We start from the raw sequence: 19,690 nt of genomic DNA, 5'->3' as shown, positions 1-19,690 counted from the left end.
GGGACAGGTGTGGTGGTGTGGGTCAGTTTAAGGGTAGAGTTAGGGACAGGTGTGGTGGTGTGGGTCAGTTTAAGGGTAGAGTTAGGGACAGGTGTGGTGGTGTGGGTCAGTTTAAGGGTAGAGTTAGGGACAGGTGTGGTGGTGTGTAATTACATGCAGGTATTTTTTTTTTAAATGTAAGTACAATGTAAATACATGTACGTACACAATAAGTGCATTGTATCAAATGATTAATTACAATGTTAGTAGTTAAGGCCACCTAATATAAAGTTGGTCACATATTTGACTACATATTTACTTTATTTAATAATGTCACATGGTTCAATTTTTTTTTCACAGTTCACATCACCTCTTTTCACTGAGTATCCCTGTCACCAGCACACTCATTAACAGTTCCACAGGCCAAAGAAAGTAAACTTTTCCTTCTTTCATCTTTGACGGTGTGCCTGTTTACTGTGCAAATGAGTTTCCTGTGGGTGTTGGCTGCTGACCTGATGGGGAGGAAATGAAAGAAAATGGTCCAGATCCTTTCATGTATGACACTTCATGCACCATCCAGTGGTCATCATACTCAAAACTCATATTTCATATACAAATAACATAAGAAATCTACGGTAAAATCTATCAACACTACAGTTCAAAAGTGTTCTGTAAGATTTTTAAAAATGTTTAAAAGTACAAACAGTAATATTGTAAAATATTATTACAAATAACCCTTTTTATTTTAATGTTTTAAAATCCAATGTATTGCTGTGATGGCAAAGCTGATTATTTCAGTATCATTGCTCCAGTCTTCAGTGTCACATGATCCTTCAGAAATCATTCTAATATGTTGATGCTCAAGAAAAATGTATTATCATCAATGTTGATTTCTGTGGAAATTGTAGTACTTGCTTCCATGATAGTTTAAAGGGTTAGTTCACCCAAAAATGAAAATTATTTCATTAATTACTCACCCTCATGTCGTTGGACACCCGTAACACCTTCGTTCATCTTCAAAACACAAATGAAGATACATTTCAGTATTTTCCACTGACCCACTCACAAGACCTATACAAGGCACTAAAGACGTCGTTACATAGTCCATCTCACTATAGTGGCTGTACAATCATTTTACAATGTGACAAAAATAGTTATTGTGCGCACAAAAATCAAAATAACGACTTTATCCAACATGTTATTGACGTGAACTCGACGCATGTGCGAGAATATGACGCAGATCCGCCGTTTGGATACATGACCCAGAAGAGGAGTAGCGCCGCTATCGCGTGAGTTCACGTCAGAGACCTACACAGAAGACAATAACTTGACAGATAGTCATTATTTAGATTTTTTTGCGCTCAAAAACTTTTCGTCGCTTCGTAACATTATTGTACAGCCACTGTAGTGAGATGGACTTTGTATCGATGTGTTTAGTGATTTTTATGGGTCTTATGAGTGGGTCAGTGGAAATATACTGAATGCCAATAGAGGCCTTTTTCAGGCATCAGCTTTCAACAAAAATATCTTCATTTGTGTTCCAAAGATGAACGAAGGTCTTACAGGTGTCCAACGACATGAGGGTGAGTAATTAATGAAATAATGTTCATTTTTGGGTGAACTAACCCCTTTAATGAATAAAAAAATAACATTTCAAATAGAAATACTGTGATTTTTTATTTTATTTATTTAATGCATACTTGCTGAGTAAAATTTAATTTTCTTGAAAAACAAAAAAAATCTCACTGCCCCCAAATGTATGAATGGTATAGCTAGTGTAGATAAAATTAAGTGTGTATGCAATCTATAACATGGCATTTTTATCTTGATGTTGCTTGCTGTGTGTGCATATTTGCATCAGCCAAATTAATGAACGTAAAATATACTGAAGCTTTTAACTCGATGTGAATTAATCAATAAGGTCACTTCTAGGGTCACTTACAAATGCCCTTTTGAGGTCACAGTTGGGATGGCAATAATGTGTGGTCATTAAGGTAATGATGATGTTATCACCACAAATCTCTCATGCTGACGCAAATTTGATTTCCAAAACCTTGATTTAATGACCACTGCTATCCATAAAATATTTCTTGCATGATGAGAATATGTAAGAATACGATCAATGACCTGTTGCCCTCACAGATAAGGCAATAAATGAATGAGGTCATCAACAAAGGTCATCCATGAAGTTCTTTTATGATATATGGCTCTCTGGAATATTTGAGTCTGATTATGTTGTCCCTGTTGAACACTTTCAACCAGTGTTCTAAACTACTAGTTCCATGTACCATCTTACATGTTCCGTATAATACATGGGATGTAGTTTGTCAGTCATTATCGTAAAATAACCCACTCCAAGATGAGTTTATTTTGTGATAATGCCCAGCAGACAGTCATTGTCAATAAGAACATATTTATCTCAAGAATGGCCTACCTTTAAGTCCTCTGATTACGTTAACAGTTCAGACTGTGATTTGAACATGTATATGCACAAAAAGACATATGTAAAGTTGACATAAGTCAGATAACAACATTGTACCTCAATAGCTGTCTCCAGCTATGACCCTGGCTCCATTTCTGAGTCATTTGCAAGGTCCGCAGTCAAGGCAGCAAGGTTTCCACTGTCCTTGGTTCCTGTAAAATTTACGCCCATATAAAAAGGTAAATACCCTGCAAAGTCTTACTGATATAAGCTACTGATCGTCTCCCTATTACAGTTTTATGGACTGTGTAATTTAGATGGACCCAGCATGGCGTCCTATAACTCCCTTTGCCCCTCCCAGTCCTCTGCGCTGTCTTTACAGATTGCTGATCTCAAATGCATTATCTCTTATGACAGTGTGCACCGTTTACAGGATAACATGCGTGAAGTCCTTACTCCTTGATAACCAAAACTGAATTTACTGTCCAGTCTTAAATCAAAAATTACATTTTCTAAAATGCCCAACTCAAGCTATGCATTTTAGCCAGATAATATTATGTATTTTAATAAGCATATTCTGCATAATGCCATACAGTCACATCATAATCTGGATAGAAGGGCTTTATACAGCTTCTTTCACATGTGCAGTACACTTCAGTATCCCATTCATTTTTAAAGCAATAAAGGCAAGTGTCATTGTTGTGAGAGCTATTAGATATGCTAGATAAACTATCTAGTTTTAATATCAGTCCCTTGTCCTACCTTGGGGGTCAGGAACTTGTTTGATTTCAAAAGACATTTCTGAAGTTTTTGTTTCTTTTCCAGAAACAACATTCCTGACCAAAAATGTAGTTCTAACCCTAACTTTAACTTATCCCTAAACTCAGAGTGAAATGATAGGTAAATAACACTGATGTGGAAGCACTTCACCCTGGTTGTAAGCCTAAACTTGACAAACCATAACCTTGTATCTCAAATCTGATTGGTTGATTGAAATGTTGTTCCAGGATCAAAGATGTTGATCCAGGGACATGTTGCACCAGATGGGCCCTATTTATGTAAAGCACCATACGTACACATCCTGTGGAGGACTGATCAAATGTAGTTTTTAATTGTGTGACTCACCAGTAATGATAGCCAGTCATTGACTGTTGGGCTGCCCATCATCTCAGGCAGGAAACATTGCCTCCAAGAGTCTCATAAATCAACTCTCAATACAGGAGTCCATTTTTCCCCCAAAAGCAAGGGCACTGTTTTCACCCACTGTGTCGCAGCACTACATAATTCCACACCTTTAGCTTCCTTTAGGCAGTGCAATGACATGTAAAAAGCTCAGGGTGACAACTTCCTGCAAGAGAGCAAATGCTATCCATCTATTATCCACCACTTATCCGGGACAGGGCCGCAGTGGCAACAGTAAGGACACTCATATGTCCTTTTCCCCGGCAACTTCATCCAGCTCATCCTGGGGGATCCTAAGGAGTTCCCAGGCCAGCCAAGAGATACACTGATCAGACATAACATTATGACCCATTATGGTCTCTTCATCATGGCACTTGTTAGTGGGTGAACATTTTGTCCTCAAAGTTGATGTGTTAGAAGCAGGAAAAAATGTGCAAGGAAAAATTCTAGCAAGTTTGACAAGAGCCAAATTGTGATGGCTAGACGACTGGGTCAGAGCATCTCCAAAACTGCAGCTCTTGTGGGGTGTTCCCAGTCTGCAGTGGTCAGTATCTATCAAAAGTGCTCCAAGAAAGGAACAAAGGTGAACCGGTGACAGGGTCATGGGTGGCCAAGGCTTATTGATGCACGTGGGGAGCAACGGCTAGCCCATGTGGCCCGATCAAAGAGACTGACTCTCTAGCTCAGATTGCTCAAGAAGTTAATGCTGGTTTTAATAGAAAGGTGTCAGAATACACAGTGCATCGCCGTTTGTTGCGTATGGGGCTGCCTAGCTGCAGACCTGTCAGGGTGCCCATGCGGACCCCCTGTCCACCGCCGAAAGTACCAACTGTGGGCATGTGAGCATCAGAACTGGACCACGGAACAATGCAAGAAGGTGGCCTGGTCTGATGAATTGTGTTTTCTTTTACATCATGTGGATGGCCAGGTTTGTGTGCATTGCTTACCTGGGGAACACATGGTAACAGGATGCACTATGAGAAGAAGACAGTGGGATAATTTGGGCAATGTCCTGCTGGGAAATTTATTTTGAGTGTCACCTAGCTTAGTATTGTTGCAGACCATGTACATCCTTTCAAATGGTACTCCCTGGTATCTGTAGCCTCTTTCAGCAGGATAATGCGACAAAGCAAAAATGACTTGGCCTCCAAATTTCTCACATCTCAATCCAATCGAGCATCTATGGGATTTGCTGAACAAACATGTCCGATTTATCAAGGCGCCACCTCACAACTTACAGGACTTCAAGGATCTGCTGCTTACATCTTGGTGCCAGATACCTCAGCACACCTTCAGGGGTCCTCAAGTCCATTCAGTCTAGTAGAGGCTATGCCTCAACTGGTCAGGGCTGATGTGGCAGCGGGCGGGCGGGGGGGGGGGGGGGGGGCACAATATTAAGTCATAAGGTTATGCCTGATCGATGTATAATGTTCTGGGCTGCCCCGGTCTTTTCCCAGTTGGACATGCCTAGAACACCTCCAATGGAAGGCATCCGGGATGCATCCCGAGCAGATGCCCGGACCAGCTCAACTGGCTACTATTAATACAGAGGAGCAGCAGCTCTACTCTGAGTATCTCCTTGATGTCCGAGCTACACACCCTTGACTCTTGCATTGTCAATACAAGATACTGACCAAAAGTATATGCACCTCTTCATGGAATTATTGCAATTATAGCAACTTGACAGTGCAAGAGTTTAGCACTCTGTAAAGTCTTTTCCAGCATATCTCAACTTTCAATGAGTTTAAGGTCTGGACTCGCCAATTCATGTGTGACATAGTAGCATTTTGTGTAACGATGATTGATCACATTTGTATTGTAAATAAATGTATAAAAAGTGACAAAAAATTCTGGAGGATGAAATGTAGATAGTTATTATCAAGCATGTGTATCTGTAGCTTTAGATTTAGTTTAAATCAGAATTTTAAAAAAATGGTCTGGTTGGAATTGCTCATTTATTTTATGCAAAAATACAGTGTTAGTCAATCGAAACAAGCAAATCATTGAGTAACAAACTGAGGCTGTATGCCGCTGCTTATCTTTAAGCTGAGAGGCACTCGCTTTATGCAGAGATGCTATCCTGCTGTGTTCACAATGTGTTGCAAATGCCAGATCTAATGCATTCGGCATCTGTGCCGCATACGACGTAACATTAGGCTTCTTGCCTCATGCTTTCCCTCCTCGTCATCCATTAAGCTGTGAGGAAAGCATCACTACTTGTGGAAGCATGTGAAGATATCATAACTGTCAATCGCCTACATTCATGAGTTCAAGAGTGTAAGAACTGGATAGTAGCTCTTAGGCGTCATGCACTGTGTGTGTGTGTGTGTGTGTGTGTGTGTGTGTGTGTGTGTGTGTGTGTGTGTGTGTGTGTGTGTGTGTGTGTGTGTGGCAGTCATGAGAGGTAAGGGACTGCGCACTTTTTAACTTAAAAAAGTACATGGGTTTTTGATCGCTGTTCAGGGACAGACAAAGGGTTTCAGGGTGTATAACTTTGGAATAAATATTTAATTTAAGTACTCAACTGAAATATTTTCATTTAATTGAATGTTTTTTTTCCCCAGCATATTAGATTTTTGAAGGATCATGAACCGACGACTGGAGAAATTATGCTTGCTGAAAATACATCTTTGCCATCACAGTAAGAGCACATTATATTGTGTTTACTGTATTTTTTTATCAAGTCTTTTTCTGCCACATTGTGTCATATATCCAAGTGAAATGGCTGCTTCTCAAACTAAAAAAAATGTTTTAGGGCAGGACTTAATCTTGTCCAAATGGATGGATGGGTTAGATGGCTGGATGGTTGTGGTTTGCTATTAGGTGATCTCATGTGAGTGACAGGTTTCCCCGCCCTCACACCGAGGAGAGGAGAGGAGAGGAGAGGAGAGGAGAGGAGAGGAGAGGAGAGGAGAGGAGAGGAGAGGAGAGGAGAGGAGAGGAGAGGAGAGGAGAGGAGAGGAGAGGAGAGGAGAGGAGAGGAGAGGAGAGGAGAGGAGAGGAGAGGAGAGGAGAGGAGAGGAGAGGAGAGGAGAGGAGAGGAGAGGAGAGGAGAGGAGAGGAGAGGAGAGGAGTCGAGTCGCTGCAAGGGGAAATTATTTTTTGATTTAAGATTATGAGGATATAATAAAAAAAATATATAATAAAAAAAGATGTGCACAAATAAATAATGTGTTATAATTACGGTATAAAAATTCCATAAAAAAAATAATAAAAAAAAACAATGGTCCCACTTTAGATTAGGGTCCAATTCTATTAACTACGACTTTTGTCTCAAACTCCTAATTACTGCTTATTAATAATTCTTACGTTTCGGCATTGATAAGGAATGTAGAATATGGTATGCAAAATAAGGTATTAATGTGTTTTACAATTACTAATAAACAGACAATATCCTAGTAACATGCATGCTAATAAGCAACTAGTTAATAGTGAGAATTGAACCCTAAACTAAATTATTACCAAAACAACAATTGGCCATTTTGATTTCATGGTTACTTAAAATCTTGCAGAACCAAACATTTCGATTGGTAGCGTATATTTAAAGTTGCAACCAGTGATCAACATGCACTTACAAATATCTTTGAAAGTTGCAATTTAAAAAAAAACAGTTGACATAAAAACTTTAGGGGGAGGGGGGTAGGGGAAATGCTTATGGCAGCATTTGTTGCTAACTAGCTCATTGGCAAACATGTTCTACCTACGCGAAAATGCATTACGCTATAACTTGCTTATAATACGAATGGTGAGGTGTTAAAGTTCCCCAAGACTCCTCAGGCCTATATTTGCAGGAATGCTACAGTATTAAATGGCCGTGGTGTTGTAGCGCTCCCCATGACCTGCCAAGGATAAAGAATCTGTTTACTGTAAATTGCACCCCACTCCCCCCCCCAAATACCATCTGCCACTTAGAAGGCTGCTGTGTTAGTGCTGGCTAAAAATAGACCTTCTGATTGGCTCCTAAAGGGAAAAGGGCCCACATCACCCAAAAAGCCTCTGGATTTGATGGATAACCCGAAAGAACATTGGCACGGGGTCGGCGTCATTGAAGCCGCTGCCCGCCCGCCATCCAAATCATTTAGCTAATTTTGTTATCCCAAATGTTTTCAAGGCGAACTGAAAAAGACAGATAAGAGAATGACAGAAAGAGCATTTTGAAAAAGAAAGCAACTTTTTTTTTAATCTCCACAGGGCTCTCTAGGGAGGGTTTGCCGGCCCAGCCACCTGTAATTGGTTTATCCTGCTTTCTCTCCAACTCTGTCACTGTGATTTGCCAGCTTGGTGATATGAAGAGACAGAAGTGCTGCTTCTGTGTCTCTTTGTGTTTGACTTTATGGGCTCTGGTAAAGTGTAACAGAGAGCAGAAATGCTGAGGGTGATTCAAACCTCCTGCTATGCAGTAAAGGCACAAAGCACACTGGCGTTTATGTACAAAGAGAGAGCGCTGCAGTCTTCTGCTCATTTCCTAGGAGACTCCCAACAACACTTGTCATACTGACAATTACAATACACACCCAAAGAAAGTCTACAGATCCAGCTATTTTACCACGGAGTAGAGGAACTTAACAGTGGAGATGCCAATAAAGAACTTGTGTTATTTAGTGATAACAAAAATACAGTGATCTATGCTGCCATACCTCATCCAATCCCCAAGAAATTATGGATAAAACCAAATGCTCCATCCACAATGTCTGAGGCAATATATTTAGCCTTTTTATTTTATCGTATCACACAACAGCAGAACTTAAGTAAAACCAGCACAAAGCAGACTCCTGTCACATCTATAATGATCGTCTGAAGATGGAGGCCGTGTCTTTGGCATGGATATGTATTTAAAGGTCACCAGTGGTTTTACAAGAGCCGTTAACGGTGCCGCTGTGTTTGAGCGAATTGGCTGATCTGTCAGAGAGAGGCTTGTTTATGAGTGGTCGGTCGCCCCCTCCTGTCCTGCCCGTGCACAGAGCTCATTCCAGCGGCCGTAAAAGTCCACAATTGCTCCGATTCATCAAAGAATTAGCAGGAGTGTGACGGCTCTGCTGAGGGGCTCTTAACTGATCCAGGTGCAGATAGCAAGAGGGGGCAAGTAAGGTGTTCAAATTAGCAGGAACTTCGACATGACAGAAAATTGTATAGCAGCAGTGTATAATGAAACTTAGCACATTGGAACATTATACACTACCATTAAAACGAACGGTCTTCAGCGTCACATGATCATTATGAAATCCTTCTAATATTCTGAACTGGTGCTTAAGAACATTTATTATTATTATTATCAATTATAAAAACACTTGAGCAGTTTAATATTTTTGTGGAAACTGAAACATTTTCAGGATTCTTTGATGAACAGAAAGTTCAAAAGCACAGCATTGATTCTTTTAAAATCTTTTGTAACATTTGAACTGTTTTACTGTCACTTTTGATCAATGTAACATATCCTGATTTATATCAGAGTCTAATATAAATATCACTGGTCTATGAAACTTAACCAGGTGTAAACTGAAAAGCTTGAGTTAAAGGGGAATTTGTTTGGAGTGGAGGGACATTCTGGGACTGGGATTTAACATTCACTTTAGATAAAATCACAGCATGTAGTTCTTTAAGTCGTCTCAGAAAGTCATGGTAAGCCTTTTACTAAAAAGCATATTCACTTGTGCCTCAAATAGGTTATTAAAGTTTCCTAAATGGGTATTCTCAAAGGATTTGCACTATGTACTAGCACACATCACTTCATTTAACTAAGCATCCATAGTCTGACAAGCAATTAAAGTTTGGAGCTCTTATTCAATCTTAATCATCTCTTTGCATTATTATCAATCATGGAAACGGCAAATATGTGGGACAATAGCACCCTCTCTCACCAACAGCTTGATACTTAAAGAGATAGTTCACCCAAAAATTATATCATTTACTCACCCTCGTGTTGTTCCAAACCTGTATGAGTTCCTGTCATCTATAGATAAAAATATTTTTTTTTAATGTTGACTTCCACTGTATGGATTTTTGAATTAAGGGCAAACAGAGACATTTCTCATAATATAAAGTCATTCAGGTTTGTAGCAGCTTGAGGGTGCTTTTACATATTTGGGTGAAATATTCCTTTAACAAGATGATAAATGAGAGTGTTGTGCCCAAGCCTGCAGTCTCCCTCTCATTTACTGAAGCTTTTGCGCCTCGATCGCCCCCCGGTGACCGGTCCCAGTATAGCCGCCCCTCTGTGTTTTCTAATGGACGCGAGACAAACTAAATAATAAAATTACACTTCAAAAATTTTCCCCCAAAGTTAGTTTATGTCACTGAAGGCAGTTATCATCACGATGATTTCATTTCAAGTGTTCGTTTTAAAAATAAGTTTACTTTGAGTTAGTTATTTGATGCTATAAAAACGGGGGGTGTGACGTCATGATTGACAGCTGAGACTGACGTCTTCTCTGAGTGAAGTTGTCACTGAGGCACTAACAGACTTTTTTCGAAATTTTTGGGAGCAGATTAGAGCTTTAGCTTTAATTTCTACATTTCCATAACTGTTTATTTCACACCAACATAATTAATTGTTCTGCATCTGCGAGAGTGTGGGCGGGCTTTTGATATCGCGACTGTACTGCAACTCCGGTCCCGAAATCGCTACTGCGCAGACTCGGTCCCAAGATGTCAGCGCCGTGCAAGGCCGCCTGAAAGCTTCAAATCTGCCAAGCGGAAACGGATGATGTCGAGTAATCCATATTTTTTTACGGTCTATGGTTGTGCCTACATAAGAGCAAGATTGCGTTACTGCTTTTATAAAACTGTACAAGCTTCAGAGAGCTTGACCACTTACATTTTTAGACACAATGTTTATTGTCAGTTACTTTGACTATTTTCCAAACAACAGCACAGTAGAACAGTTATAGTGGTGTTTTGTTCCAGAAGGAATCAGTTTTTGGATGATGAATCATTTGAGTGAATGATTCAATGACTTACTCATAAAGAAAGTAGGCGTGTCTGACTTTAAGTGGCTTTGCGTAGACCGATATGACATCAAAGTACCGCGAGAGCTCTGCATGCTCTCGAATCGCTCTTATGGTCCTTTGATGTCATACAGATCGGTAAACATATTCTCACTCCCAACTCATCACATAATGAGCATTATTATAGCATTATTTTTCAATGCAGTACACCATTTCAATGAGAAACCTCTGGCATCATACACAAATGCATTGGGCATGGGAATGTTATTGCCAAGATGGAATTATATATTGGGTTATGATTTTGCTATTATGCAATGTTGGAGTGTGATTCTCAATTTAATCAGCCAGCAATTTTATTTACATTTATTTCATTTTTTTATTTAGTTTGTACACATAACCCAACCACATCCCCTACCCTTTTGTGTATTATATGATACAACACCCACAATATTACAGGTGGATATGACTACATTCACTATTTATTCAAAAAGTACAAATATCCCAAGTGTTCTGAGGCCAAACGATTGATTTGTGTGAAAAAAGCCCCAAAAGCGAGCAGTGTCTCCATCTGCCGTAGATCATGCACACATTCAAAAATTGCTGTGTGAAGAAACGTTACATCAGCTTTAATAGTGAAATGTCATTGGCTCTCGTGACCGATTGCGACCGACCAACATGCTAAAGAGTCAGTGTATCTTTTGAATGAGATATGAGTGTGTGTGTTCATGGAACGACGGAAGCATTATTTCAGCGATTAAAACATTACGACCACCTGTGTTCTTCACATAAAGATATCGCATGACTTCGGAAGACTACCCTGTGTGTTGAAAAAAAAAAATGGTATGGAGTAACGTGTTAAAAAGTGATGCAGAGGGGTCCTGAACGAGCATCGACATGTGACGAGTTGGGTGTGAGAATGTGTTGAATGGGTCTCTACAGCGCCGCTTCAAGTTCAACACACTAAGTAATAGGGGTGTCAACAATAATCGATTCGGCGATGCATCGCGATGCGGGGCATGAACGATTCAGCATCGATGCGGCAAAGGGCCATAATCGATTATGTCACTGTTTATTTTCTGGCGGACGATAAAGTTGTGAAGTTTCAAATACTTCCGGTTCCGGGAGAATAACAACAACAACAAGGAAGATGGCTGAGGCGGAGGGAGATGACCGCGATAGACGGGTTATTAAAAACGCGCTAACGACCCGAGGTGTGTAGGATTGTACGTATATATTTTTTTGCACAATAATCAATGAATCTATAATGACGAAAAACACCGCAATTCACCTTTATTCCACAAAGTGGCAATGTCTGATAAGCAATGATGAAGTGACGTTACACTCATAGTTACCTCTGACAGAAAGTATAATAATTATAATCTGCAAAACTTGAAATGTCTCAGTGATTTACTTCAGAGAGCAAGAACTAAACACAATCATATGTTAGTGTCACTGTCTCTTGATGATGGATGTGGTCAAGAAGCTGTCAGTGATCAAAATATTGATTTTGAAGACATTGAAAATGAGTTTGGAGAATATGCTGGAGATCGCGAATATGAGGGAGATGCTGGTAAACGAGCTCTGACGAGGACAGATGATGATGGTATTAAACATCTGCTCAAACTGAATCCTTCCAAGCTCCAAAAGGTAACGAAATAGGTGTTATTTTATTCTTCTGTAGCTGTTACTCTTAAATCAGGAGTTTTATATATTATGACAGGTAGAGGTCTATCCATGTTAAATATAGATCCGGGTCGCTAACGACCTGAATATGTAAGAATGTTTGGCGAAACAGTCATGCATTTAAGGGCTAATTGCATTTTATTTAATTACATTTTATTTTATTTATTAACTTTTATTTTAAAGATACAGGAGACAAATAGCTGCCAATACAATCTGTTAATATCTGCTTGTATTGCCTCATGACTGATGAAAAATTTGCTTTGTGTGCAGTAGAATTTTGATGCATCACAATGCATCGTAGAATCGAATCAAATCGAATCGTTACCTGGTGAATCGTAATCGAATCGAATCGTGAAGGAAGTGCCAATGCACACCCCTACTAAGTAACTTGTTTTACTCCTGAATGAATCAGCAGTTTTGAAGGAGTCGGTTGAATGAATGATTCAACAGCTCACACAGTCACATTACGTGCTGCCCACTACTGGCAAAATAATGTAACCGGCAGAAAGTCTCTAAAAAAAAAAAAATCCCCTAAACTAATGAACAGACTGACAGCCTGTCTGAAACAAACAGACAAGCAGAGTCATTTTTATAATAGTACAGCGGACTACAAACAGGGAAAAGTCCCAGTCCCAGTCCCAGGACAGTAATATCAGCACTCTTGGAGATTTGAGGACCAGAGCTAACTGTTGAACTGTATGACATACTATACTGTCAATAATGAGCTAATGGTCCTATATGACTGAGCCAATGTTTCTAAATTAAAGCATGATGTTCAGAGAAAGGGAGGCATATTCTGGGGCGTTTGAAGCATTTGGACCCTCTGGAGCTCAGACAATTGGCTGTCAGCACATCACTGCAACGGTCGGGCGTGTGTTGGATGATTCTGCTTGACTGGCAGGCAAAGACCATCACTCTCACATCTGAATTGCCCACGATAAGGCTTCATTACCATACATTTAATTTCTCCTATTGAGGTGGCCTGTCTAAAACAAAGGCCAGTTGATTATTTTGCTTGATCATTGTACCATTCAATGCGACCGATTGCAAACGGAAGGGAAACAATGGGCTTTCCCAGAGGATCCCGGAGGCTGACATGCATACAGTAACAGGACTGGTGACACTGACGTGAGATCAGTGTGGCCAGGCCTGACAGTACACCCAAGGGACGCACGAGAGCTCAGAGACGCTGACTCTGAAACTGTCAAGGCTGTCCATGGGTTTGAATGGCTGCAGTCCACCAAGGATTTAGCATTTTAGTGGTCCGTCACTGTCAGACAAAAGCAATGTACTTGGTCGCTTGTAAAACAATACCTACTGACTTGCATGAATTGACAAGAAATGGGGTTTTTATTTCCATACCTTATTGCTCTGAAAATTGCCTGAACATTTTATAAACACCCTTCTGAATATAACCCAGTATTAAATGCTGGTGCCAATAGTTGCCTATCCTCTAAATAAGGCCTGTAAATTATTAACATGATCAAAACTTTGGTGAACAACTTGCACTCTTCTGCCCTATGATTGATTGATAGTTCATTATTTTTTAGTAAGTTAAAGGACTTTTATTATAATTGTAAAAAAATGTCCATCCACAGGTCATGGTACACATCTATTTGCTGTGAAAACTTTAACTCTTTCCCCGCCAAACACAGAATTTCCCTATATTTGTGAGAAATGATTCCCGGCCAAAAACTGAATTTTCCGTGTTTTCACTGTTAGATGCTAGGGGGCGCTATTACGCTTCTTCTGAATGAGAACTGAATCTCCTGATCAAAACACACGGGAGTAAGACGCAGTAAAACAACCGATAATATGTAATCATATGCATATGAAAAATAACGTGATCATCATCATTAAACCAGCATATGAATCAAAACTATCTAAAGTTACTGAATGAAATGTGGACCCAAGGCGAGCTACAGGACTGTGTAAGCATTAGGGGTGTTGATGGACTCAATCTTCTCCATCATCGCTCGGATCTGGAAACAGCTGAGAAAATCACATTTTTCTAAAAGACTTTTTGTTCAAAGTGTTGTTTTTTTCTATGAAACTTACCGGTACCCATATTCAAGTGTTGATAAAAAAAAAGGAAAGCATTAAGCTAGAATAAAAAGGGGTTTTTTGTTTAAAAGAAAAGGGTCAGCTCTTTCCTTTGATATATTGCATGCTGAGATATTCATTAAACTAAATATTCTATGGGCTATTCAATTTTGGTGAAAACGGTCAAAAACCCTGGTGGTGACTGGCAACTTTTTTTAGCACGCTGGCAAGGAAAGAGTTAGAATAAGTAAGAATAACTTATATTGCTATTAATATTTCATATCAGTAATTTACTGGACTGCATATACTGTAAATACATTTATCCATACATAATTGAACACATTTTAAATTTTAAAACTTCAGTGATTAAAATGTATCAAATATTATACAACAGGCGTTTGAGTAAAGTTTATATCTAAATCATTGTACTGCATTCAATTACGCTTTGCAATACAGAGCTTATACAAAACATTTGTCCAATCATTGCATTCGGTCTGAATGTCCTACCTGCAGTTCAAAGTATGCATTTTACATCCCTCCGCGCAGCCCATTCACACAGACATCATTTTAGTGTTGTCATGATACCAAAACTATGACTTCGATACAGTACTAGACTAAAATACCTTAATACCAATATTGAATCAAAATCATGACGAAAAAAAAAAAGAATCGAATAATATGACAAAACTTACTATTCATTGATTTATAAAAAATAAATAAAAATAAAAATGAAAACTCACTTGGACAGCACCTCATGAACATCCTTACAGAGATTTTTTAACAATCACATTATTATCAATCATAACATTCACTAACCCTTCACTATTCTGAACAGGTTGGGATGACCAAAATCTTATTTCATGCTGCGGATAGTTTATTTATTTATTTATTTGTTTTATGTATTTTTATAAGTTACAATATAGATATTTATTTTCATTTTATCTTTGTTTTTAAATGACAAAAACTGATTTATTTTACAGCTACAGTAGGTCTATTTAACAGCAGCGTTCAAGAAAGACATTCTATAATCAAATATAATAAAACTACATAATCTTCACTTTATAAATTAACTACACACTGATTCCTAATTAATAAATTATGGTTATTCAGTCAAGCATGGGGTGATTTTCTATTTTCTTTTGTTATTTGATTAACATTAATCACAGAATATTTGGTCCGGCCCTTTTAGACCTGCATGGACCCAATTCATTAAAACATCCGATTTATTTACTCAACTGTACATTGTATGTTCACTAAAGACATAGCCGACTGTGTTTACTTGAATACTTGCCAGGATGTGCATTTTTACATATTTTTGACCATTCCAGATGTGCAGAAGAGAACTAAAGTCACGATCACATGTTGTCTGAAAGGGGTGTACACAGGCTTCAGGTTAGAGGTGAATCAATCGCTTCGCGCTGCAGAATGTCTATTCGCATTGACTTAACATGTAAATCACTGGCACTTATCGCTTCATTCCTGTCTGGTGTTCAACAGAGTTTAGCATTCATTAAGAGTTCAAAAGGTATTTTATGTGCTTTGAGACAGAATATAAATTCACAACATCTCTTGTAATGCTTTGCAGACCCTGCTCTTGCTGTGCGCGGTCATGTGTTTTGGAGAACTCTCTGAAGGGTGGGGTCTGAAATTCTGAAAAATTGCCTACCCTGCCTTTAACTAAACTAGCAATATTTCCTAGATAAAGCAGCTTAGTTATTCTGCCAACACTAGCATAAACTAGTGAAGTAGCTTTGTCCAGACTGGCCTTTTTAAAGCTTAAAAGGTGAACGTAATAGAAATGATTAATGCAAACACTTCGAAGCGCTGATTTTATGGTAGTATGCTAGACCAGAGGTGTTTGTATAGAGGATTACGGTACATGAAAATGGACTTGAATGGTACAATAGCAACACAACTAAGAAGAAGGGAAAACATGGGATTACATGTGGTTTTCTGTTCCTTAATGTGATTTTCTTAATGACAGTTTTACCTTTTTATGCACTTCAGTGAGGACAGTGGCGAGGTTGAGATTAGAGAGAATGTATTTTGCCTCAAAAGCCGATTAGCCTGATTTGAAACAGAGCCAATTTGAGTCTATTCTGTTCTCATTCACAAAGACTGGGCAACAAAACGTGAAATAATCGGAGCAAGGCTGTGTGTTACCAAACGTTCTGTCTGTTTTCATATTACAGCAGAGCAGCTTTTCATAAACCCTAAAATACAATCAACAATTTTAAAGGAAAACCATTAAAAGATGTACAGTGTGGATGGCAGAATTACATTTGCATTTACAAAACTTTTCAAACGTTTAGCCTTTATTCAAATCTTCAGTGCCTCCCCGGTCAATTCCGCTGTTCTTGACTGCCATCTGGTGATTTTACAGAGACACCACTCCAATAGGTACTGCCAAGCCAGTGACATTTAAAGTAGTTTGATGGGGACATTGGGATGACTGGGAAAAACCAGTCTGTTATTATTTATCATAAAACAACTAACAATAAAACATAGCTTAGTGGTAGTAGCAGCAGTAGATTTATTATTATTAATAATAATAAATAAAGAGCTATTTTAATAATGAACAGCTCTGTCTCGGTCACAAACAATATCTCCTAAATTCTCATCAGGACTAGGACACAGGAAAAATGATTAAAAAGTCTAAATTTGAAACACTTGGCCATAAATACCCACCTTTACACATTTCCAACCAGATGATGTTGTGACCTGCCCCCTAGCGGTTGTTGTGGAAGTTAGGCCTACTGTAGGCTATAGGCCACTATTATACTTTCTTCACATCAGTTAAAGCCAAATCTGTATTTCTTTCCAGTTTAAAGGCAGATTTTTGCTCCTGAGTTTAGGTAGGTAGAAACCAGACAGCTAATGTGGTTTTATCATCAAAACATTTCACAAATTAATATTATATTTTAGGGCTCCTAGAAAAGTGGGGATGCAGATCTACTTGACACATTTTTTCCAAATGAATGTAGTTGTTCTCAAAACAATGAACACTCTTATTTTGGCAAAACAGTTCAATATTCTCTGAATAATAAAGCACTGTGTCTATGAATGCATTTATCAAATATTAATACTACTAACATCAAAACTAAGTGTGTTCACTGAGGGAGTATTAAAAAAATGTAGGAGCCTGTCAGTGGTGTATGGGCCAGCATTGTGCACCGGTGGTAGAAATTGAGGCACACATGGTTATGTGTTTTTTTTTTTTTTTTTTTTTTAGAGTAATGGCATCGCTTGTAAACTCATTGTAAACTTCCCTCCACCAACTGTGGCCAATCTTTGAATTCCCACTGACACAACACTATACATTGAAATGCCTGGATTTTTCCAGATTGTTACAGTGTGTGCACATGTAACGTCCCGGAAATGCATATCTTTGTATTTAGTACAAAAATAGTATAGCGTTCACATACCTTAACAAACTTGAATCGCAACTCCTTCAGTCTTCCAGAGTTCCTCTCAAAGGACACCGTGTAGTTGCTTCATCCGGATGGCATTTCTTCTTAGAACACGATCAATTGTGGCAAGACTACATTGGAGAATATTAAGAAATAGTTGATTGTCCTGTATTATTTTTTGCTGAATTTATGGACCACCATTTCGACAATGACATGTTCTTGTTTATTTAGCAATTCTTATTCATTCGGCTGAATGTTCTCGAATTTCAATTCTGAAAAACTGAACAATTAGGAACATTTAATTTTACTAGAGATTTAAAACTAAAAACAGACACAACTCTAGAATCTAGAACCAGAAAGATAGTTACTTACCGGTTTCTCTTCTGAAATGATTAGATAATTGAAGCCACTGGCTGTGTGTTTGGCTGAACTCTCTGGCCAACTTCTCTCAAGGAGAGTGAAGAGACCATGATTTATAACATGGTCAATCAGTGTGTGCGTTTGTTCTATTTTTAGAGAATTTATTTTGACGCATATTTCTTAAACAGATTTAAAACAAAATGCAATGTTCATAACTTTGAAAATAAAGTTGGCTATTCCAATCCATTTATTGTCCATTTCTTTTAAGATTAAACAAATGCAAAAATAAACAAATATTTTTTTCCCCATTTCATCAGATCCATCGATTCCATCCAAGTTCATCACATATGGTCAAAAAGTTAGTTTGACCTTCTTCGCGTGCCCTTCTGTGTCGACTTGACAACATAAATGCATTATGCGCCCTCTAGTGGTGTGAAAGAAAATTACATAAACCTACACACCAGCCTGACATGAGGCAATACAAAATCCAATTAACAATCCAATATTGTTTTTTCCTCAAAATAAATTTTTTGCAATAAATAATATTAAAATCAAAATAAATCAACTGGTGGTTCCATTTAATGCATAATGATTTTTCCCCAAATTCATACCTTACATTTCTACTAAAAGACAAAGTTTTGTTATTGGTCTTGTAATAACACTCATTTTAGTTTAGATCATAGCAGATCTATCTAAGATCTATCTAAGCAGATCTATCTAAGCCCTTCTGATCTGGGAAAGTCTCTAACACTTATCCAACATCCAATAATTGCAAAAGTCTGCAATGATAACAATGTCACCTGGTTTAAAAAAATCATCTTTCCTTTGTCCACTTTAGTCTTTTTTTCTTTCTTTTTTTGTAGTAATCTTTTATCCACCTCTTCCAAAATAGGTCCAACAGGTATTGAACCTGCCTCCAACTTCTTGTTGCGTACTGGTCTTTTCCATCAAACAGCCCAGGAGGCAAGATTTTTTTTCTTTCATTTTCTGCCTAAGATGTTGGGAGTGAGTTGCTCTAAATCGTTCGGAACCTCAGACACCTTAGTAATGGGTCAATCATTTAGAATGGACTCTACCTCACAAGTGTGCAACCCCTCATTATCCCATGTTTGTTGATGTAGAACTGAAGACAATACTTTTCTAACCTGTCATATTATGCTTTCCCACACACCACCATAACGTGAAGCCACAGGCGGGTTAAAACCCCACTTGATGCCTTTGTGTGCTAAGGCTTTCCGAATCTTGTTTTGATTCAAATCTGCAAGTGCTTACCTTCAATTCCAAATTAAATTGGTTCCATTGTCAGATCTTAAATGACATACTTGTCCTCTTCTACATATGAACCTGTGCAATACATTAATGCAAGAGTCAGTGTCCAAAGAATTAGCAATCTCCAAATGGACTGCTCTACTGGCCACGCATGTTTTCTTGCTCCCTCTTCTCTTCTGGCTCCTCCACTTCCTACACCCTCAACTCTTCTGGTTCCTCCTCTTCCTACACCCTCAACTCTTCTGGCTCCTTCTCCTCTTCCTACACATCAGCTCTTCTGGCTCCTCTTCTTCCTACACCATCAACTCTTCTGGCTCCTCCTCTTCCTACACCATCAACTCTTCTGGCTCCTCCTCTTCCTACACCATCAACTCTTCTGGCTCCTCCTCTTCCTACAC

At 38.6% G+C, this 19,690-nt stretch overlaps 1 long non-coding RNA gene across 1 annotated transcript; it reads right to left on the bottom strand.

The window, feature by feature from the left end:
• Positions 1-331: 331 nt before the first annotated feature.
• LOC137048224 (uncharacterized) lies at positions 332-18,360 on the bottom strand. Its single transcript, XR_010899346.1, has 4 exons — positions 18,036-18,360; positions 17,679-17,794; positions 2,519-2,613; positions 332-491 (listed from the first exon to the last, which is right to left on the bottom strand). It is a non-coding gene; the product is annotated as an uncharacterized lncRNA (long non-coding RNA).
• Between the last annotated feature and the right edge of the window lie 1,330 nt (positions 18,361-19,690).

The sequence above is a fragment of the Pseudorasbora parva genome, chromosome 19 (genome assembly GCF_024679245.1).
Source record: "Pseudorasbora parva isolate DD20220531a chromosome 19, ASM2467924v1, whole genome shotgun sequence".
NCBI lineage: Eukaryota > Metazoa > Chordata > Actinopteri > Cypriniformes > Gobionidae > Pseudorasbora > Pseudorasbora parva.
The sequence above is the reverse complement of the archived record's forward strand: the minus strand, read 5'-3'. Positions and strand labels throughout refer to the sequence as shown.